This window comes from Nicotiana tomentosiformis, chromosome 11 (genome assembly GCF_000390325.3).
Source record: "Nicotiana tomentosiformis chromosome 11, ASM39032v3, whole genome shotgun sequence".
NCBI classification, from domain to species: domain Eukaryota; kingdom Viridiplantae; phylum Streptophyta; class Magnoliopsida; order Solanales; family Solanaceae; genus Nicotiana; species Nicotiana tomentosiformis.
In genome coordinates, this window is record NC_090822.1 from 7950886 (window position 1) to 7970047 (window position 19162).

Here is a 19162-nt window from a genome sequence, read left to right on the forward strand (position 1 = left end):
CCTGAGGAGACCTTGTTGGTTTCTTTGGGTTCTTTTTATTCATGCTTAAAACTAGGGTCAAATTGAGGAGTGGTTTAGTCACACCCTGGGTGTGGTGAGAGACTAGGCTCAGACCACACTTGGCCATGGCTCTGGGATATATAAGCACAAGCACTTCACTACTCTCCACACTGAACTTGATTGCTCTAACTAAGTCCAGTTGGAGAGAGTCTGTGCATATGGGGCCGTAAGTTGTTCCTTCTATTTTAGGAGGGCTTTTCCTTTTCATAAGGTCTTGTTGATTTCCCTTGTGATGTTTCCCAATATTGATGACTGGTTCTTCTCTATTGGAGCAGAAGTTGATAGAGTTTGATGGGTTTGGGGATCGATAGTCATAAATACTGGAGACGTTGTTGGGCCCTCCATTCCTGGGTCTAAGAAGAAGGTGATTGACTGGAATGCTTGGGAGATTAGGGTGTTGTGCATTGGTGGGTCCAGATTAGGTTGCATGTTACCATTGTTTGTCATCGCCTGCCACAAGCATGGTCCAAAGGCTGCCAAGACCCTGTTGAGGGCTTCCACCGTTACCCTCACCAGATGCGCAGGATTTTGCACAATTAGGTTACTGGTTGATTTTCCAGGGTGAAATTGTAGGCTAGTCCTTGTCCTTGAAGCGCAACTTCCATCCATGATGCCGGTGAGTGGTCCGGTGGCAGTGGAAGCGATGTCACGATGGTGTGTGGAGGCTGTGTTTTTTCCATTTTTATGTTTTTTGTTCTTCTTGTTTGGGTAATGGTGGGGTTATGTTAACGAGCCTGCTCATAATAGTGTTTGGTGTCAAATCTAGGTCTGTGGAAAGGTCATCCGTTAATGCATCTGGAGAAAATGATTCGGAATTAATGTGGTATCTGTTTGAGTGGACGGAATGTGTCATATCACATAAGATTGGGTGGGTTCTCAGGTGAGGTACTTGAGTATTTAATGAGTGTGGTGAGTTTTCTCCATTAGAGTACTCCGCTGGGAGAGGAGTAAGGGACGTGTAGGTATTTGGGTTGGATAGTTCTAATTGGGTATGGACCCTAGTTGTTGAAATGGTATTGGCTTGGTTGCCCAATGCCACAGTTTTAGTAGTGTATGCATATGAGGTTGGGCTATTGGTGGGGGTCTCCTTGTAGGCATCATTAACGAGCCCAGTTTGATTTGTGGTGTCAGCTCCATCAGGCCCCATTCCCGCCTTGCGTTTGGCACTGTGTTGGGGCTGGGGCTAGGGTCGGGGCCTCGTGTGTTGGGCTACTGGGGAGTGAGGGATGGGATTTTGTTTATTCACAGGGCCGCTGGGCCTATTGTAATTATTGGATAGCATATTATTGGACTTAGAATTATATTGAAAGGTTTTGGTTTCGAGAAACTTACCAGAGTTTGCATCAAACATTTTTACCTGGATCTTTTTTGATTTTAATGCATGAGACTGATTGTTTTCGTTTCCGTTGTTACTCCCCTTCATCGTTTGTTGACTTATTTTCTTTCGTCTAGGAAAGGTGACTGTCTTCCATCCATCGTCCTCCCCTTCCTGGTGTTTATCCCTGTATTTTCAGGGGCATCTTGTGATAGCGGTGGTTGGAAGTTTTAAAATTGTAACTTTTTGTTGTGCGACCAATTCTTCCACATGATGTACATAACGTACCTTCACCTTCATAAATCACTGCTTGCTTATGGTCACCAATGATTATTGATGTTTCCACTGGGGTTTCCAGGTGTACTTGGATACAGATGCGTGCATGGCTTCCTCTCAACGTGGAAGAGGTGCACGAATCAATTTTGAGTAATTTGCCTAGTTTCCTACCAACCTTTTTCAATATTTATTTGTCATAAAATTCTATTGGTAGTTGGGGTAGGCGAATCCATATGGCTGTAAAAGAGAGGATAGCTTCTTGTGGGACGAATTTTGGTTCCCATTTACGTACTGATAGGAAATTTCCAGAGACGAACCATGACCCTAGGTGTAGTGCCTTAGCCATATTTTCCTCTAGACCTAATTTGACAATGAAGAAGTCTCATCCTAGGTCAATCAAGATTAACTATTCGGATGATTTCCATAGGTCAATTAGTTTAGATCGAAATTCGAAGGTAATGGTGAGGCATTCTACGACCAAAAATCTTTATGATAACTGAGAAGCGCCATGGATGATATAGGCGGTTCTTGTCGTCTTGTGAGAGGGCGATTGAGCCTTCAATATTTTTTCTTTTATCATCTTTGATGACTGGGGGGGGGGTCCTCATCGTAGTACTCCGTTTGGTTTATTTCCTGCTTGTCGAGTAGCATTTCCTTATAGGAGTGTGGTGTTGTTTCTTCCATATCAATTTGGTTGTTCTTGTCCGGTGGTATAATTGGTGGTGTAGTGGTTGTATCCATGTAGGTATTTTTAGAGAGAGGTGAGAGAAGCTTTTAGCTTTTTCGAGCAGTACTTGGGTGGGTTTGTTGTTGTTGTTGTTATTGTTGTTCATGGAGTATTCGAAACTCACTTACCTATTAATTCAAATTCGCATAGGATAGGCTTATCCTAAGGGTAAGACGTTTTTAATCAAGAATTTTTTCGTTCTCAGAGCTTGAACCCGAAATCTTTAATTATCAATAGAGGATTTTCAACTTATCTCACCACATTCTTGGTGATTATTGTAGTTAAACATTAGATTATTACGATTATAAACCTTAAACTACATTTAATTACTTGTAGTTTCCTTGAATATAGGACTATATATTTTTTATTAAAAAATCTGTAATCTTGGAAGTTTCACGGGACACAACTGAATCCAACAACATAGAACTGTACAGTGATTCATTTTCAATAAGTTACTATTTTGGGAAAATTCACGAGTGTGACGACTAAAAGGGAACACAGCAGTGATAAGTGTAACCTTAAAACTAGACAAAGCTGTAACTCTTAACTCCACCTCTTTCTCTTCTTTCCCTGTGCAGTCAACAAAGCAAAAAAACTTGTTTTGAAGTTAAATTACACATTATTATTATTTTAAATATTTTAAGAACCTTAAAAATATCCTAAGGTTGCTCTTCCTTTTCTATGTCAAATTAATGTAAATGATATGTTGATGTTCTTTTAGCCAAATGTTTCTTTTGCAAGATAATAATGGTATACTCTTTATAATATCAGTTTAAAATCAAGTGCATAGCAAGTTGTTATGCATAATTTTTATATATTTGGCCAGCGGAATGTAATTATTTTTGGCTGACGGGCTAAATATATAACTTATCCAAAAGAAATCGGTAGAAGATAAAATCAGTTTCAAAAGTACTTAAAATTTAGCTACTTTTTCATGTACAGATAAAATCAGAACAAAAACATCCTTAAAAATCCAAAAATATTCCGGCATAATATGCTGGAGTTCGAATTTTTTACATATGAGCTTCCAGTATAATGTGCTGGAGTTCCAACATAATATGCAGGAGCTCCATAATCCCGCATATTATGCTGGAACTTTCCGTGCGTTGGAGTTCCAACATAATATGCTGGAAATTTATACGCAGGAGCTCCATAAACCCGCATATTATGCTGGAACTTTTCGTGTTTCAGCAAAACAATGACTATTTTTTAATGACTTTGCAAACACTAGCTATTTTTTGATTATCAATCCAAAAACTGGCTAGCTCGTACTATTTTTACGAGAAAATCTGCTGGCCGGCCCAGATTAACAAAGCCCAATGGAATCGACTTATTTTTTTCTCTTTCTTCTTTTTGGGGGTTTATTTTTCATTCACAAGTCAATTTTTATATACGCTACTAACTCTTTGTCTGGTCCTATTTTTAATATATTGACTACTAAAAAGGAAGGAGAAAACTCATAGCCAATACATATATATATAGAAACTATAATTGAAGAGTATCGTATTAACGTGGATATAATGATTATATATTTGACTGTACGGAAACACTTTTTATGCCATGAACTCTCATCCTCACTTGTACCGAAATATCGTTGTATCAATAATAATAACGTAAAGAAGTACGAAAAGTGTCATAAACTTTCATCCTCGCTTGCACCGTAATATTTTTCGTGCCAATATGGTGCAAAAAAAAAGAGCATAACGCTATGTAGTTTCCTCACAACTTAAGCATATGGACCAAGGCATATAAAATGGACAACAATAATCTTCAAAGAACCAAAATAAAATTAGTAGAACGGCGGGAATCAATAATTAACAATTACTTATAAGACAACAAGACAAGCATTTTCTTTAATTTTTCCTTTAAAGAAACAAACTCCACATGATAATTCTCATATGAAACCATTCTAATTTTATATATTACAAATTCATTCATTATTTATTGTCTTCCTCATACCAGACGAGTATTACTGGTGGGGTCTGAGAAGGGTAGTTTGTACGCAAAACTTACCTCTACCCTGGGGTAGAGAGGCTGTTTCCGATAGACCCTCGACTCCCTCCCTCCAAGAACTCCCCACCTTGCTCTTGGGGTGACTCGAACTCACAACCTCTTGGTTGGAAGTGGAGGGTGCTCACCACTAGAGCAATCACTCTTGTCTACGAGCTCTATCTAATAAAAAAATAAAATTCAATGAGGATTTGGTTCATCCGACACATTTACGTCATGGACATCCTGCCTTTCTACGTCCACTTCCAAGAATCCTTCCGTTCTCGAGTCCTGAAAAGATACCAATCATAGACGAAAATAACACTGGAGTTCAGGCTTTTTTAAGAAGCTCACAAACAATAGACTAAAAGACGGAACATATAAAAGAGAATTCATTATGTAGATATTTTTATTTATCTATAATTGTCATTACATCCATCTAGCCTTCAAATGATGTGAAGTAGGACAAAGTAGAAGCTTTTTTTATTTTAAATAAGTTATAATTTTAAAGAAGCCATTGAACATGTTTGAGGCAGTAAAGAGACATGCAAAAGCATTGGAAAAATATAAGTTAAATTGATTTGGTCATTCATAATTGAGTTGAAATCATCAAAGCACATGACTGCCCATCATTTTGTCTATTTGGATCATTTTACTACTCTTTTATATATTTGAAAAGTTGATTATTTATGATTTTCTCATAATATACAGTGTACATTACTTGTATCTTTATCCATTGCTTTATCCACTTTCAAGTATTGTTAGTTTAAATAGTTTTTTAGCTAGTAAAAGTGAAGTGGTAGGTGTTGGAGTAGTTGTCAAAATTCCCTTTGAAGAACTTCCTTTGGATCTTTCCTCAACTGCCAGAGGACTAATTTTAATTTATTAACTTTTAATTTCCTTTTTGCGTGGAAGTTGCATCTTTTAATCGCTTTGATTAAAAACGCAAATTAAAGAGCACTTTAGAAAAAAGGGTTTTAGCACGTTATTTAAAGTATACATATAAAGAGTTTAGTTTTTTAGTCATGCATGTATATAATGGTGGCAAAATGGATAAAAACATATAGTTATTCATTCATATTATTCATTAAAAAATGGGTTGGATAATAATTTTTTTGAAAATGGGTCAAATATGAATAAAATTCATATTATCCACTTAAAAATGAATGACTAATGAGTTTAACTTTTACATTTGTATCAAGGGTTCCTCATAATAAGTGATCTTTTAATCTTTTTATTTTGATTCAAAATAAGTGTCCTTTTTACATAAACAAGAATGAATTAACTTTAGTTTTTCAAATTTGCTCTTATTTACATATCCTAGTATGTCTAGTTAACAATATGCTAATTTTAATTAGGGATAATTTAATCAAAATACTTTTTTTAGGAGTTATGTGATGACCCAAAATGTCATCTTTAAATTTAATAAGTAATTCTGTGTTCTAAGACCTCGAAAAGCACTATTTATCATTCCTCGACTTACATGCGCAGTCTGTACAATTTTTCAAAAAGTTTTTATGAGAAAAATGGATTAAAATGTGAAATAGAGCTTTAAAACTCAACCGAGTTGACTTTGGTCAACATTTTGAGCAAACGGACTCGGATCAGTATTTTGACAATTACGGTAGGTCCGTATCGTTATTTGGGATTTGGACGTATACCCGAAATCGAATTCTGAGGTCCCTAGATCGAGATATAGAATTTTTATGAAAAATTAAAAGCTTGAAAGCTTAATAATTTTTAAGAAATTACTGATGTTGGATTTATTGATATCAGGTCCGTATTTTAATTTCGGAGCCCGGTATAGGTCCACTATAATATTTATGACTTGTCTGCCAAATTTGGTGAGAATGGGAGTTGATTTGACGTGATTCAGACGTCTGGTTGTAAAAATATAAGTTTTAAAGTTTTGTTGAAAATTTACTTTAATTTGGTGTCCGATTCGTAGTTCTTGGTGTAATTTTGGTGATTTTATCGCGCGGGCAAGTTCGTATGATGTTTTACGACTTGGGTGCATGTTTGTTTTGGAGCCCCGAGGGATCGATTTGGTTTCAGGTGATTAACGGATCATTTTTGGACTTGGGAAAAACTGCAGAAATCTGCTTCTGGTATCCTTCTTCGCGTTCGCGAGATGAGGGCTCGCATTCGCGAAGAAGAAACTGGAGGCAGATGAAAATTACTCTTCGCGTTCGCGAAGGGAAGAGGGCAGTGTTCATCGCGAACGCATGGAAGTGTTCGCGTTTGTCACGATCCAATTTTACCTATTGGTCGTGATGGCGCCCAACACTACAGCTAGGCAAGCCAACTTAATAAATTAAGCATATATTGACAAAATTTAAAACCAAAAAAATAATAAAACACCAAATTCTACCAATGTGTGTGCCAAGACCTGGTGCCACAAGTGTATGAGCATCTAGTAGATTATACAAAACCTCAAAAACTGTCTGAAATAAAAATAGACAGAATGAAAAAATACAAGGAGAGACACTACTAGCTGCAGAACGGCTTAGAAAGTGCAGCTCACCACTATACTCCTGGATAACGTGGGTGTAAGACGATAGGTCCCTCACTAGTACTTGCCTAAGGTCCTGCACAAAAAGTGCAGCAAGTGTAGTATGAGTACGTAAACAACGTGTACCAAGTAAGTATCAAGCCTAATCTCAAAGTGGTAGAGACGAGATGACCGACTTTGACACTCACTATGTGTCAATAATAATAATTGAAATACAACTAGGATATATAAATTAGCATGATTTATAAAATTTACAATAATTTATTTAAGCAGCGGAAATAATCAAATTCCTTCAAATGCAAAAATTTTTAATATATTAATTAAATTCCTTAAATTCAAATAATTTCTAATTTATCAATTAATTTCATTTACAGGAATAACAATTAACTCCTTAACAAGCATGAATAATAATTCATTAAATTTCAAGGATTCTCCAATTTATCAATTAACTTCGCAAGCTGAAATAACTATTAAAGTATCGTGTAATTATTATTATTAAGCACGATTTCTGCCGAGGACGTACAACCCGATCCAGAGTGTCGTGTACACTGCCGAGGGACGTGCGACACGATCCTTAGATGCATCTATCCTGCCGAGGCGTTCGGCCCGCTCCACAAGAAAAGTAGACATTTTCTTATGTACCTCCAGAAGGAGAGTATATTTATTATAGATAAATTCGGGAGGAAGGACTATTTCTTTTAATAATTAATTAATTTAAATAGAAAATCAATCATATGAGATTTTCATCCTTTAATATCTTTATCTAACAATTCACAATATATTCATATATATCAATTAATATTAATTAAACAAAGAATACAATTTACACAAGTAATTCATGCTTTGAGTCCTATACTACCCGAACTTTAGCATTAATAGTAGCTACGCATGGACTCTCGTCACCTCGTGCGTACGTAGCCCCCGCAATTAGCAACAATAATTCAATTTAATTCCTATGGGATAATTTTCCCCTCACAAGATTAGACAAGAGACTTACCTCGTCTCAAAGTCCACTTTCTGATTATCGCGTCGCGTAAAATTCTCGATTCGATACGAAAAATCCGAAACTATCCAAAAGTTGTATAAAATAATTAAAATATGTTCAATAATTCGAAATTCATCTATTAAATAAATTACCCTATCCAAAATGGTAAAATTTCTAAAATTTACCCCGGGCCCACGTGCCCGGATTCCAAAAATTTTCGGATGAAAACATTGCCCATAATCTCAAGAACTCAAATATAAAATTTCTATCCAATTTCATAACTATTTTTGTGGTTAAAATCCCATTTTTATAAAAATCTAAGTTTTTTTATCTAAACCCTTGATTTCTAAGATTTACTAGTTATGATCTACCCATAATCTATGTATTTAACTCAAAGGGTGTAGAATTAACTTACCTCCAAGTTGTTAGTTGAAAACTCCTATCAAAAAGCTTCAAAATCGCCCAAGAAATGAAGAAAATGGGCTCAAAATAACTGATCCTCGATTTTAACACATTCTGTCGAATAATCATTTTCGCACCCACGGAAGGTGTACCGCATCTGCGGAAAAACCTCGCAGGTGCGAGTCTCACTAGCCTTGGCCAAACTCGCATCTGCGCACACTTCTTCGCACATGCGCGATCGCAGGTGCGCCAAAATTCCGCATCTTCGGCGATGCCCCCCCCTCGCTTTTCGCTTCTGCGAAGAAATCTCGTATCTGCGAGAGCCGCGCCTGCGAGCTTTTGTTGCATCTGCGAATGTCACACCTGCGACTGGCCAAGCGCATGTGCGATTCTGACAGTTGCTGGGAGCTTCAGTTTTGGCTCCCAACTTCCAACTTGGTCCGAGCCTCGTCCGATTGACACTCGGGACCCCCGGGACCCCGCCCGAACATACCAATAGGTTTGAAATCATAAAACGGACTCGCTCGAACTCTTGGAATACGTAAAACAACATCAAATCTAAGAATCATATCTTAAACCAAATTATTCAAACTTACGAATTTCAAGTTCTTCAATTTACTTCCAATGCGCCGAAATATACTTAAACTACTCGGAATGACACGAAATTTTGCATGCAAGTCTTAAATAACTATACGGAACTATTCCCAAACTCTGAATTCCAAACGGACTTCAATTATCAAAAACCTACCCCAAACCAAATTTAAAGAATTTTAAACCTTAAAATAGTTGATTTTTACTATTAAGCGTCAAAATGCTCCCGGGTTATCCAAAACCCGATTCAGACATATGCCCAAGTCCAAAATCATCATGCGAACCTATTGGAACCGTCAAATCCCAATTCCGGGGTCGTTTTCTCAAAATGTTGACCGAAGTCAAACTTGTCCATTTAAAGCTAACTTAAGGAACCAAGTGTTCCGATTTCAACTCACACACTTCCAAATTCCGAACCAACCATCTCCACAAGTCATAAATTAATAAAAGCATGTTTGGGGAGTTTTATTTTAGGGAACGGGTTTCTAATAGTTAAAATGACCGGTTGGGTCATTACATTCTCCACCTCTTAAACAAACGTTCGTCCTTGTGATGACCTAAAAAGTCATCTTATGTTTTAGAATTCGAATATGTGCTCTTAAGACTTAAAAATCTCATTTTTACCCTCCTCAATTTGCGTGCACAGTACGGGAATGTTTTCGAAAAGCTTTTATGTTGAAAATTGATAAAAATAAGAATTTATGCCTTAAAAATTAATTTTAGTTGACTGCGGTCAACATTTTTGGTAAATGGGACCGGATCCTTATTTTGGCAGTCCCGGTGAGTCCGTATCGAATTATGGGACCTGGGCGTATGCCCGAAATTGAATTCGGAGGTCCCTAGCTTGAGTTATGAATTTTTGATGAAAATTAAAAGTTTGAAAATTAATTATTTTTAAGAATTGATTGATATTTGGCATTGTTAGTATCGGGTACGTATTTTGATTCCGGGGCCCGGTACAAGTTCATTATGATATTTAAGACTTGTTGGTGAAATTTGGTGAGAAACGGAGTTGATTTGACGTGATTCGGACGTCCAGTTGAGAAAATAGAAATTTTAAAGTGTTCTTGAGATTTTTATTTGATTTGGTACTAAATTTGTAGTTCTAGGTACTATTTTGGTCATTTGATCACGCGAGCAAGTTCGTATGATGTTTTTAGACTTGCGTACATGTTTGGTTTGGAGCCCTGAGGGCTCGGGTGAGTTTCGGATAGGCCAAAGGATGTTTTGAACTTAGAAACGTTTGCTGGTATAACTGAACCTGTTGGAGGCCTTTGATCTCGCAATTGCGAGATCAGGCATCGCAAATGCGAACCAAGCAGGTATGGCAATTGCGAGGTTTTTATCGTAATTGCGAAGAAAAGCCTAGGCCAGCGGTTCTCGCAATTGTGAGTTTTCTTTCGCATTTGCGAAGGGAGTCGGGGAAGGGCAGTGATCGCAAATGTGATCATTTAGTCGCATTTGCGAAGAATCAGTGGTCGCAAATGCGACACTTTCCTCGCATTTGCGAAGGCAGCGGGACTGTGAAGGGATTCACAATTGTGAGTGTTCCTTCGCATTTGCGAAGCTCAGGTCGCAATTGCGACACCTGCAGCTGAGTAAAAGGGTATTAGACAGGATTTTTCATCCATTTTTCATATTTTCAAAACCCTAAACCGTAAGAGGCGATTTTCCAAAGTACAAATCTCCCCCAAATCATAGGTAAGTGATTCCTAACTCTTTTCTTTCAATCTTTTACATCTTATAACAAGATTTCAACCTAGAATCTAGAAATTTTATGGTGAAATTAGGATTTTGGGTTAGAGCTTAGCAATTTCGAAATTTGAGGATTTAGACCTCAATTTGAGGCCGGATTCCAAAACTAATTACATATTCGGGCTCGGGGGTGAATGGGTAAAAGGATTTTGGTCCGAACCTCGAGTTTTGACTAAGTGGGCTCACGGTCGATTTTTCAACTTCTTGGAGGAAAATTTGGGAAAATGTAATTTATGTAATATAATTGATTTCTTAAGCAATATTTGATATTATTGAGTCATTTTTGAATAGATAAGAGTGGTTTGGAGGTGAATTTCAAAGAAAAAACTATGATTGAGAATTAAGTGGCCTTCAAAGCAAGGTAAGTGTTGTGTCTAACCCTGACTTGAGGGAATAAGGAACCTTAGATTACTTGCTAAGTAAAATTCATGTGAGCGGTGTATATGTGAGGTGTCGAGTACTTATGCGCCGCCAATTTACCTGTTTTTTCATGTTTCTTAGTTTTTCTTATATTGTCTCATTCCTATGTCTAATTGCTATGTGTTATACTAGTGTTGTTCAATTTATCGTTCTTATCATGTTTACGAATTTTCTGGTGATAATTGAGTTTTTGTTTCAAAGTTGAGATTGAGGTTATGGAACCAAATGTTGAAGTAAGGTTTGTACTTGTTATTCTATCTCTCTTTTGTTATTTATGCATTGTATTATGGTAAGGGAGAGTGTTAATGCACGAAAGGTGATGTCGTGCCATATTGTGAGTGTTAATGTACGAAGGGTAATGCCATTCCATATCATGAGTGTTAATGCACGAAGGGTGATGCCGTGCCATATTGTGAGTGTTAATACATGAAGGATGATGTCGTGCCATGTTGTGAGTATTAATGCACGAAGGGTGATGTCATGCCATATTGTGAGTGTTAATGCACGAAGGGTGATGTCGTGCCATGGTATGAGAGTTAATGCACGAAGGGTGATGCCATGCCGTTACTATTAATTTTATGGTGAGATTGAGAGTAAAAGCACGAAGGGTGATGCCGTGCATTTTTCTTTACTGTATTCACTATTCCTGTTGATTCATGGTATATTGACTGCTCCGGTAATCATTCTATTGTAGTTCTTCATCTCTTATTCCACTCAGTATGTTCCCCTCCCGACATTTCCTGTTTAGTTCTTCATTTATGTTATTTGTATATACACTTAAATTGTACAAGTTGATTTGTAGGTGCCTTACCTTATCCTCGTCACTACTTCGTCGAGGTTAGGCTCTACACTTACTAGTACATGGGGTCGGTTGTACTGATACTGCACTTTGCACTTTCTGTGCAAATTTTGATACCGGCTCGGGTTGACCGAGATTTTACTATTGGTCCGATGTACGGAGACTAAAGGTAGATCTGTCGGCATTCACAGACCTTGAAGTCCCCGACTATCTTTTATGTTCTACTGTTTCTTTCATTTAGACAGTTGTATTTATTTCAGACTATTACTTGTAGTAAATTCTAGAATGCTCGTGAATTGTGACTCCAGATCCGGGTGGTAGTAATTGATACAGTTTTATGATATTTCGCACTTAATATATATCATCTTAGTTAATTATTATTAATTACTGAATGGAAATAAGGAATAGGTTAATGATTCTCTAACATTGGCTTACTTAGCAAGTGAAATGTTAGGCGCTATTACGGTCCCGTCAGTGGGAAATTTCGGGGCGTGACAGTTGCTATCAGAGCACTAGGTTGCCTAGGTCTCACGATTCACGAACAAGCTTAGTAGAGTCTGGAGGATCGGTACAGAGACGTCTGTGCTTATCTTCCATAGGCTATGAAGTTTAGGAACAAGTTTCACTTCTATTCTTCTCTGTCATGTGAATTTACTTTCTCAATAATAATTGAACTCTTATACTCTTATTCTCTCGCAGATGGCGAGAACACGTATCGCTTCCTCAGCTGAGCAGCAGCTAGAGCCTCCAGTGGCAGCTCCTACGCGGGGTAGAGGTCGAGGCTGAGGCCGAGGCAGGGGCAGGGCTCAGTCTTAGGACCGAGAAGCAGCCCCAGCAGTGGAGCCTCAGATAGAGCTTGACAAGGAGGTTCCAGCCCAGACTGTTACTGCCAGACCAGCTCAGGTTCGGGAGGGGTTCATTGCTACACCAGTACTTCAGGACGCTTTGGTCCGTTTGGTGGGCCTTATGGAGAGTGTGGCCCAGACTGGCATATTTCCCATGGCACCAACAGTCTCTCAGGCTGGAGGAGGAGCCCAGACTCCTACCACTCCCGCTCCGGAGTAGATAGCTCCCCAGTATCAGGCTCAAGCAGCTCAACCAGTCGGATTAGTTCAGCTGGTTATTGCGGCAGAGGTAGGAGATGGGCTAGCTATATCTTCTGAGGCTTTATGGAGATTAGACAGGTTTACCAAGCTCTTTCATGTTCACTTCAGTGATGCTCCTTCAGAGGACCCCCAGGAATATCTTGACAGCTGTCATGAGGTTCTACGAAACATGGGTATAGTGGAGACCAATGGGGTCGATTTTGTTGCATTTTAGATGACTGGTTCCGCCAAGAAATGGTGGAGAGATTACTTGTTGACCAGACCAGCTGGGTCGCCTGCTCTTACTTGGGACCAGTTCTCTCAACTCTTCATAGAGAAGTTTCTGCCTATCACATTTTGCCGTCAGTTTGAGCGTCTCCAGCAGGGCAGTATGACTGTTACTCAGTATGAGACCCGTTTTATGGATTTGGCCCGTCATGCCATTCTTCTGCTTCCCACCAAGAGAGAGAGGGGGTGAGGAGGTTTATTGATGGACGTGCTCGGCCTATCAGATTGCAGATGGCTAAGGAAACTGGGAGTGAGATTTCTTTTTAGGCGGCTGCTAATGTCGCTAGACGAGTCGAAATGATTCTTACTTAGGGAGGTCAGGGGTCTGACAAGAGACCTCGTCATTCCGGTGAGTTCAGCAGTGCCTCATCTAGAGGCAGGAGTAATTTTAGTAGAGGCCATCCTCCCAGGCCGTTTCATTCAGCACTTCGGGCATCCCACAGTGCCTCAGGTGGTTGTGGCCCTCAAATGAATTATTCCGACCAGCTAGCCTACAGTGCACCACCAGCTCCTATTAGTGCACCTCGACTCCAGAGTTATCAAGGTGGTTATTCGGGTCGACATGGTTAGTTTTAGGGTCGGCAAACACATCAGCCAAGGTTATGTTATACTTGTGGTGATCCGAGGCACATTGCTAGATTTTGCCCTCGAAAAACGGGCAACTGACAGCCTGAGAGTTCTCGTGCCATGGTTCCGGCACCAGTTGCTGCACCACCTACTCAGTCAGCCAGAGGCAGGGGTCAGGCAGCCAAAGGTAGAGGCCATACAATTAGAGGTGGAGGTCAGGCCGTCCCAGGGACGTAGTTCAGGGTGGTGGGGCCTAGCCCCAGTGTTATGCTTTCCCAGTAAGGCCTGAGGCTGAGTCATCTGACGTTGTTATCACATGTACTGTTTCAGTTTGCAGTAGAGATGCTTCAGTTCTATTTGATCCGGGATCTACTTACTCTTATGTCTCATCCTATTTTGCTTCCTATTTGGTTGTGCCTCGTGATTGTTTGAGTGTTCCTGTGTATGTGTCTACACCAGTGGGAGATGCTATTGTTGTAGATCGTGTTTATCGTTCGTGTGTGGTCACCATTTGGAGTCTTGAGACTCATGTAGATCTTCTACTTCTTGACATGGTTGATTTTGATGTCATACTAGGTATGGATTGGCTATCACCTTATCATGCTATATTAGATTATTACGCCAAGATGGTGACCTTAGCCTTGCAGGGGTTGCATCGATTAGAGTGGAGAGGGAATCTTGGCCATTCTACCAGCAGGGTTATCTCTTATGTGAAGGCTCGACATATGGTCGAGAAGGGGTGTCTAGCTTATTTGGCTTATGTCCTTGATTCTAGTGCGGAGGTTCCTTCCATAGATTCGGTGCCGGTTGTTCATGAGTTTCCAGAGGTGTTTCCTGCAGACCTGCCGTGAATGTCACCCGGTAGGGATATTGATTTCTGCATTGATTTGGCTCCGGGCACTCAACCTATTTCCATTCCGCCATATCGCATGGCCCCGCCAGAGTTGAAAGAATTGAAGAAGAAGTTGCAAGATTTGCTTGATAAGGGCTTCATTAGACCTAGTGTCTCGCCCTAGGGTGCACCTGTGTTGTTGTGAAGAAGAAAGATGGATCGATGAGGATGTGTATAGATTATCGGCAGTTGAACAAGTATTCATTGCCGAGGATTGATGATTTATTTGATCAGCTTCAGGGTGCCAAGGTGTTTTCAAAGATTGATTTGAGATCTGTCTACCATTAGTTGAGGATTAGGGCATCCGATGTTCCTAAGACAACTTTTCGGACTCGGTATGGGCATTATGAATTTCTAGTGATGTCATTTGGGCTGACAAATGCCCCAGTAGCATTCATGGATTTGATGAACCGGGTGTTCGAACCCTACTTGGATTCCTTTATGGTTGTGTTTATTGATGATATCTTGATCTACTCCCACAGTCGAGAGTAGCATGATCAGCACCTTTGGATCGTTCTTCAGACTCTGAAAGACGACCAGTTATATGTTAAGTTCTCAAAATACGAGTTTTGGTTGAGTTTAGTTGCTTTCTTGGGTCACGTTATATCAGCAGAGGGTATTCAGGTGGATCCTAAGAAGATTGAGGCAGTTCAGAACTGGCCTAGACTCACATCAGTTACAGAGATACATAGTTTCCTGGGTTTGGCGGGCTATTACCGTCAATTTGTAGAGGGTTTTTCATCCATAGCAGCCCCGTTAACCAGATTGACCCATAAGGGTGCCCCATTCAGGTGGTCAGATGAGTGTGAAGCAAGCTTTCAAAAGCTCAAGACTGCCTTGACCATAGCACCGGTATTGGTATTACCCACAGGTTCAAGATCTTATACCGTATATTATGACGCTTCTTGTGTTGGTTTGGGTGCGGTATTGATATAGGGTGGCAAGGTTATTGCATATGCTTCGCGGCAGCTGAAGGTTCACGAGAAGAATTATCCTGTTCATGATCTAGAACTGGCAGCCATTGTTCCAGCGCTGAAGATTTGGAGGCACTATCTTTACGGCGTACCATGTGAGGTATTCACTGATCATCGGAGCTTGCAGTATTTGTTCAAGCAGAAGGAACTCAATTTGAGGCAGCGGAGATGGCTGGAGCTATTGAAAGACTATGATATCACCATATTGTATCATTCCGGGAAGGCTAATGTGGTGGCTGATGCTTTGAGTAGAAAGTCAGTCAGTATGGGTAGCCTTGCAAATATTCCAGTTAGTGAGAGACCGCTTGCATTGGATGTTCAGGCCTAAGCCAACCAGTTCGTGTAGGTTGGATATTTCTGAGCCCAACCGCATTCTAGCAGGTACTGTTGCTCGGTCTTCTTTGTTTGAGCGCATCAGAGATCAACAAGATGACGATTCTCATTTACTTATCCTTAGAGACACAGTGCGACACGGTGGTGCCAAGCAGGTTACTGTTGGAGATGACGGAGTTTTGAGGATGCAGGGTCGTATTTGTGTGCCTAATGTGGATGGACTTCGTGAATTAATTCTTGAAGAAGCACACAATTTCAGGTATTCTATTCATCCAGGTACCGCCAAAATGTATCAAGATTTGCGGCAACATTATTGGTGAAGGAGAATGAAAAAGGATATAGTTGCCTATGTAGCTCGGTGCCTAAATTGCCAGCAGGTAAAATGTGAGCATCAGAGACTTGGTGGTTTGCTTCAGAGGTTAGATATTCTTGAGTGGAAGTGGGAGCGTATCACTATGGATTTTGTTGTTGGACTCCCACGGACTTAGAGGAAGTTTGATGCAGTTTGGGTTATTATGGACAGGCTCACTAAGTCAGTGCACTTCATTCCTGTGGCAGTTACCTATTACTTGGAGCGGTTAACAAAGATTTATATTCGTGAGATCGTCCATCTTCACGGTGTACCCATGTCTATTATTTCTGATCGAGGTACGCAGTTTACCTCGCATTTTTGGAGGGCAGTACAGCGTGAGTTGGGTATGCGGGTTGAGTTGAGCACAACATTCCATCCTCAGACGGACGGGCAGTCCGAGCGTACTATTCAAATCTTGGAGGATATGCTCCGCACTTGTGTTATAGACTTCGGAGGATCGTGGGATTAGTTCTTGCCCCTTGCAGAGTTCGCCTACAACAACATCTACCAGTCGAGCATTTAGATAGCTCCCTATGAGGCATTATTTGGTAGGCAGTGTCGGTCGCCAGTTGGGTGGTTTGAGCCGGGAGAGGCTCGGTTGTTGGGCACAGACTTAGTACAGGATGCCTTGGATAAGGTCAAGATTATTCAGGATTGATTTCGCACAACTCAGTCCAGGCAGAAGAGTTATGCCGACCGTAGAGTTCGTGATGTTGCATTCATGGTCGTAGAGAGAGTGTTACTTCGGGTATCACCCATGAAGGGTGTAATGAGGTTCGGAAAGAAGGGCAAGTTGAGCCCTAGGTATATCAGACCTTTTGAGATTCTGGAGAGAGTGGGAGAGGTGGCTTACAGGCTTGCGTTGCCACCTAGTTTAGCAGTTGTTCATCCGGTATTCCATGTGTCCATGCTTCGAAAGTATCACGGCGATCCGTCCCATGTGTTAGATTTCAGCTCTGTCTAGTTGGAAAGGATTTGACTTACGAGGAGGAGCCGGTGGCAATTCTAGCCCGGCAAGTTCACCAGTTGAGATCAAAGAGTTACCCTTCAATTCGAGTGTAGTGGAGAGGTCATTGTTGCGACCAAACACACTCACGCAAGTATACGCGGTCGTCAAGTAATAAAGTGACTAAAAGTCGGATGTCGAACCCACGAGGACTTATGATTAGCTATTAACTAAATTAGACTATCCTAATTATCTAAACAAGAATTAAACCTAAAAATATTTTATTCCAACTAATTAAATAAGAAAAATATAAATAATAAACTTTGAACAGAGAAAGAGCAGATTTTAATGATATCAATGTAATGAAAACGATCTAGGTTTATGGGCTATCTAACAATCCTATTGTATTCTTCAATTGAATTGACCGACTAATTTATCTAGCTTATTGGTTGACAGGGTTAATGCTCATAAGAATCTGTCGAGTTCTTACTTGCCTATTCAAGCTAACCTAACGCCTATATGTCTATGGAGTTAGAATCAACAAGAACGCATTTATAATTCCTGTAAATCAACCAAGCAAGGCAATTAGGTATATGTCTATCCTAACCACGAATCCGTTCCCCGATGCCCGAGTTCAAGAACTTGCCCTACTCAATCCTATATGCAATATAGAATTCCCACTTTCGAGTTCAATTCTAGATTCGTAGATAATATTCAATTGGTGATCAAGCAATTAAATAATTAAGTGCAAGATTGAATAAATAAACTAATATGATAAATCAAGAAGTCAAAATCAATATCCGAATAACAATAGTCATGAAAGAACCACAACCCTAGAACGTGAAGTTTAGCTCCACATAGACATGGTAGCCAAACAACAAATCATATAAAGAAACATAAAAATTACTAAGTTTGGTGGGAGAAAGAAGAAACTTGATGAATTCCGGCCTCCACAGCTTTTTCGTGGCTTTTTTTCCTCTTCCCAATATGTTAGATAACCTAAAAGAGGCGTTTTTAGCTTATATATTGCGTACAAAAGTCGTGGGCCAAAGCTCTCCTATTCCTAGTCCAAATCGGCTTCAGGGATTGATGCTAAGGTGGATGCGACGCATCCACCTCGTCCTCCATTTTAATTTTGCCTGCGAAGGTGGATGCGACGCATCCACCTTGTCCTCTATTTCTCAGCTTTGCATGCGAGGGTGGATGCGACGCATCCACCCCTAGTTCCTCCATCTCAGCTTTGCCCAGGTGCGGATGCTATGGCGGATGCTATGGGCTGACTTCACTGCTAAGGGTGCGCGAACTGATCTTTTTCTAGATTGGATGCGACGCATCCAATCTCTCTTCCTCTACCTAGAGCACCTTTTCTTCATATTTTTGCACTCCACACACCCTAATTCACCACACACAACTCAATTAGTTATCAAACCAATAATTAAACCATGTTGGGCATTTTAAAGATCAAATAGCATCAAAAAGCGGTTAAAACATGGGTAAAGTAACATCAACACATATCGAAATATGCCCAACATCACCACCCCACACTTAAACCTTTGTTCGTCCTCGAACAAACCATCACTATAGTAGACGAAACAAAATTAAGCTCTTATCATTCAAAGCATACTACACCTATGACCATGGTCATTTGCCACAACTAGGCTCTAGAATATGCATCATATGCACTTACCTTTACTTGTGTCATTCTTTTAAAAATATTCAAACAAAGACAACATGCTCACAACAATCCTAACCTCAAAAACCGACTCAATGTCACAATGCACTCATGGCTTGAACACCCAACATCATAGAGAAGTCTAATAACGTTACCTATCCCTCGTGAAACCATGTGCCCTCACAACAAAAGCAGAGAGAGTGAAATCAATCCACACATTCG